This window comes from Metopolophium dirhodum, chromosome 1 (assembly GCF_019925205.1).
Source record: "Metopolophium dirhodum isolate CAU chromosome 1, ASM1992520v1, whole genome shotgun sequence".
NCBI classification, from domain to species: domain Eukaryota; kingdom Metazoa; phylum Arthropoda; class Insecta; order Hemiptera; family Aphididae; genus Metopolophium; species Metopolophium dirhodum.
In genome coordinates, this window is record NC_083560.1 from 115223498 (window position 1) to 115229497 (window position 6000).

Here is a 6000-nt window from a genome sequence, read left to right on the forward strand (position 1 = left end):
AATATAATTATTTATTCATACTATGCTGCTTTTATATAATATCTTTAAGTTTAAATCGTTATTTAATATTTAAGATTTGTATACATATACTTTTTTTTTTTTTCTCTTCTTTTTTCCTTTGTTCTTTTCTCTATTTTGTTCTGTTTTATGTTATTTGTATTCACATTACTTTTAAGTTGTAACCCATATTATGTGCACTTAACACAAACTGTCACTACAATATTTTTGTAATTGGAATTTATTTCCGTAAATAAATTATTATTATTATTATTATTATTATATCAGGTTTAGCTACGGATAGATGGTGCCTTTGCTATGGTGGGTAATAAAGAAGGACTTACAAAATTAATAGAAGACCATGCGATTTTAGTTGGAAAAAAACGTTTGATGCGATGCCATTGCATTGTTCATGAGGAAAATGTATGTGCGAAGGCTTTGAAAATGGATAACATGCAAATTGTTATCTAATGTGTTACATTTATTCGAGCTAAGGGACATTATACAACATTAATTACACGATCATTAGATGTCCATCTCGTATTAGAAAAACTGTTAATACGATAAATCCGTTCTTCTGGATATGAATCATGTTGACATTCAATAAACACATTAGTTCTTTTTCTAACCCTCATAAATTAAAAAACTGATTGCAAGTGACCAAACAAATTGTTGAGTATCAACCACAACAAGATTTAATCAGTGTGCGAAGCACCATACATAAATTGCCATTGAGTTTTAGCGTTGAATTAATGTCCGTAACCCTGAATAACCTTGCATGGCAGCAGCGTCATCGCGCATATGTTTTTCTTCCAATCAATGTTATATTTCTCTGTTATTTCACAAAACTTTTCAAGAATTTTATTCTGACTTAATTGAGAAAATTAGTCAATTTTTTTTTTATTATTATCTAAAGGCGGGGTCACACGTGTCAGTTAAAACGTTCATCATGACTGATTCATTTCTATTGACGATCCGTTTTACTGAATAAATCGTTCACACGGTTCAATAATAATGAAAATATTTAACTGAACATTCTTAATGAATCGTATGAATCGTGGCATTTTTTTTGTTGCACGTGGTTGTTAGCACATCTCTTATTATTATTATTATTGTAATACCTACTTGTAATATTTTTCGATGGCGAATTCATAAAAGTCTATAATGCGAACTAGTGTTAGGTTTTTATGTGCTCAAATATCTAAAGAACTACAAAAAATATTAAACCAATTTAAAAATAAAAAAACACGAAGATGGTGGGTCAGGAAATGGATTTCAGGACGTGATACGTTGGGCGCTAGTGAACGTTTATTAAAAGAATTATCAACAGAAGATGTAGATTCATACAGAAATCATTTAAGATTGAATAAAGATCAATTTGAAATACTTCTATATCGGATAACTACAAAAATGCAAAAGCAAGACACAGTTATGAGAGCTGCTTTACCAGCGCGTACAAAATTGGAAATTACTCTTCGATACTTAGACAAGTTAAAATATTAAAATTTTTAAAAATATAAAAATATTTGAATTAGAATTAAAAGACACTTTATATATTATTATTATTGTATTTTTGTTGTTGTTTATAGCTACGGGAGACTGTTTTTCTTCACTTGCTGCATTATATAGAATACCAAAAAATAGCATATCCGTATTTCTTCCAGAAGTTTGTGCATCAATTTGTGAATCTTTAAGCGAGTATATAAAGGTGAGATTTTTTAACTAAATAATATTAAATATTCAATCTTAAATATTTTTTTAATTATATTCATAGCAAAACAAAACAATATAATAATTTTCCTTCTTTAAATATTTAAGTTATTTAATAAAATCAAATTATTCTGTAAATATTTTTAAATATATAAATAACAAAACATAAGCAAAAATATAATTAAAAACAAAATTAATTTTAATAACGCATTTCTCATTGCTGTACCTAAAATATCAGCTGATGTTTCTGCTTGAGGTTTATTTTCGTTATCTGACATATTGTGTGACCATGATGAAGACATTGATTGCTCAGAAAATAAATCTGGAGATGATTGTGCCATGTAATCATTTTTTGCGATCCTTGGTTCATGAGTTGGTATAAACGTTCTTGTTTCATAACATCCATACATTTTTCTTGACAAACGAAAGCTCTATCGAGTGGCATTTTTTCAACTGAACAGCAATACTTTTGGCAAATAAATCAAATTCATCATTGTCTTCTTTACATGAATTACTTATAGCCTGAAGTTTATTAATAGAATTTTCTATTTGACCAATTTGGCTATAACATCTTTTATTATCAGATTTTCGAGGTCGTGTTATATTCGCTTTTTCTGCAACTGTTACGATTTAATTTTCAACCGTTGATATTTCTGGTTGTGGTTCATCAATAACTGTGGGTTCTTCGTCATTGATATCATTTATAACTTGAGATGTAGGTTGCTCCGAAGACTTAACAGACTACAATTAATTGTTAGTATATTTTAGTATAATCATATAACGTGTAATAATATACAATGTTGGTATGGCATAGCATTAAATATACCCCACTATTAAAATAAACATATTACTGATATAGTTCACAAACAATAATTGTATTATTATTTATCAATTTTAGGTACCAAACACTGAGGACGAGTGGAAAAAAATTCAAAACGAATTCTATGCACGATGGAATTTTCCAAACTGTGTGGGAGCAGTGGACGGAAAACACATTTTAATCCGTTGTCCGAAAAACACTTGATCTGAGTATTTTAACTACAAACACTCATTTAGTGTAATATTATTAGCTGTTGTCGATGCGAATTACTGTTTTTCTTATATTGATATTGGTACAAATGGTCGTGTAAACGATGCTAGGGTTTTTTCAAAATCATCTTTTTACAAAGCACTAAAACAAAACGTTAAAAATTCCATCAAATGGTGTATTTGTGGCAGATGATGCATTTCCATTAAGAAAAGATATGCTAAAACCTTATAGCAGAATTAGAAGATTGACTACAACTCAAAAAATATTTAATTATCGCTTATCAAGTGCTAGGCGGATAGTGGAAAATGCGTTCGGTATTCTTACCTCTACATTTCGAATACTTGAAAAACCTATACCGCTTTTAGTAGAAAATGTACCTATAATTATTAAAACAATTTGTACATTACATAATTGGTTAAGGAAAACCTCAGATGAATATTTTCAAACAACATATGCGGATTCTGGTGATTTTGAAGGAACACCAGCACATTTAACAAATTTAACGAATTATTCAAGCAATTATTACAGTACCTCTGCAGGGATTTTACGTGATACATACGCAGACAAATTTATGACGACGGAAGCTGTACCATGGCGGTTTAACATGATTTAATTTTGTTCATATCAATACAATTTAATGTTTTTTTAATAATACAAATAATATACTAATAATATACATATTATGTACTTGTTTTAACCCGTAAGTGGTATGGTGAAAATAAATCACGCTAATGGTATGGTGCGGTCTGCTGGACCACTTAATTTTGTTAATTATATTAAGACCATATTTTTCAATTATTCCATCGAGTTATTTGCAGAAATAATACATTTACAGTGTAAACTTTTATTTGACTATCATTTTTTCGACTCAAATTTAACACTTTTAAAGAAAATAATAAATTTTTTAGACATTTTAAAAAATTACTATGTTATATCTTACTTGTGCTTCGGCAAATCCTAAAGTGTTTAAAAATACGTTTAGAACTCTATCATCATCTAAATATTGAAGTAGATATAATTAAAAGCAATATAGGAAAAAGAATGATTCAAAAATTTTAATTTTTAGATACAAATAATGTAAGTCAAAATAGCCCTTTTTTATCATTGATAGATCTACATTCTACATATTTTAAATGAAATAAAAATCGCATATTCGACTTATTTTTTTATTTTTATTGCTTGACCCACATAGTATATAACAAACATGAATAAAATATAATAATATATATTTACTGAAATAATAATCTACAAGAATAAAAAAAAATTGTATACAAGCAAAATGTTTTTTCTTTTCAACTAAACTAAATAAAAATAAATAAACAACTTTTAAATAAAAAAAAAAATTAAATACTTTTACAAAACAACTTGAATTAAAATATAAATAAAAAATAAACAGTTAGGTACTTAGTTTCCGAAACAATTTGAACAAATTTTTCTGCTGCACTCAAGACATATGGGATCCCCACAGAGTTTGCATTGATAAATAGTTATCCTTTTCTTCTTAGAAGGACATATTCGACACGTTTTTCGTGATTCCAGTTTGTCTTCGTACACTGGCGTATCTTTTAAGTTTTTTGATTAACCGAGAACTCTTCCGATTCCACTCCTTATTTCACGTGAGATACATGTATTTTCAAAGCGTCTTTCTAATTCTGGACTCACAAGTTCAAACGCTAAACTCTTCAAATAATCGGCTCTTGTCATTGTTTCGTTATTTTTAAAAGAATTATATAAGACATACGAATTAACAGAAGAAATATCAAGAAGTCTGTAAAAAATTGCTAACGGCCAACGACGAGTACGACGTCCAGTAGAATAAACAGAACATTTTTCGTCCAATGCATCAACGCCTCCTTTTGTACTATTGTAATAAGAAATGATTTCAGGTTTTTGGACATCATTGTCAAACCCTTTTTGATTGTGCATCGATGAGATTAATAACACTGCTTTATTTGGTTTTGGCACGTACGATAAAATTGTAAGATCTTTTGTAAATCCATATTGAGTAAAGCCAACTGCAGGGGCGGCTCGTCAGGGGAGACTTTGAGACTGCGTCTCCCCTTAAAAAAAAATAATGTATAGAAATATTTTTATTTGAATTCAAAATATATTATATCGTTTTCATTGCTTATTATTATAAATTGAAGGTCACAAAATCGAAAACCTATTAATAGTTATCTCGATTCTCGATAGAAATACTATTTATAGTAATTTCTACGACGAGCGACGGTCGCCGCGCGCCACGCCGGTATCAGTAAAACTGAAGCCAGACAGTTTCAATCGTAATATGTAATGGCATGGCTGGTTGGTCGGAGGGGGCCGGGGAGATTAAGCTGCGTATTATAGACGCTATTGAACCTGGGTTCACGATAGTAATTGCCGTGCCGCCGCGCCGTCCGTAATTAGTTTTAGACGTTTTAATCGCTGTTTTCATAATTTAAAAACCATTAAAAATGCAAAAACACCAAGTTATTGATTTTTTATTGACCCGTGGTTTTAATTTATTAACATACGAGAAATAAATCAAATAAAACTTAATCGCCCAACTCCTCATCTGATATTAACTTGTCAAGACGGTAAATATATTAGAAAATTTCAAAACAGTTGGTATAATAAATTTTCATGGCTCACTGGTTGTGATAAACGAAATAAAGTGTTTTGTTTTACTTGCGTAATATTCGGAGGGGAAAAGGAATGGAGTGTTAATGGATTGTCATCAATCAAAAATTTTTTAAGGAAATCAGAAAAACACGCCATTTCCCAAAAACATTTAATTAACCAAGAAAAATTTCATCTGTTGGGTAAAGTCCGAATTGAACACGCGATTTCAGAAGGTCGACGACTTGCTGCTGTAAAACATAACGAACAGGTCGGTATAAATAGACGTATATTAGCACGTATGATACATGTTGTTTGTTTTTTGGGCAAACAAGAACTTGCTTTTCGTGGCCATCGGGAAAATAATGAATCTTTAAATAAGGGAAATTATCTTGAATTACTCGAACTACTGGCTCAAGAAGAGCAGTTGCTTAAAGAGCACTTATTGTCATCGGCAATATTTAAAGGTACATCTAAGACGATACAAAATGATTTGATTGAATGCGTAACTTCCGTTTTAAATTCTAGAATTTTTAATGAAATACAAAGAGTTAATTACGTATCTATTCAAGCAGATGAAACGACTGATGTATCATGCCGATCGCAAATGAGTATAATTTTTCGGTATGTTGTTGAACAAAATATTGTAGAACGATTTATTGGAT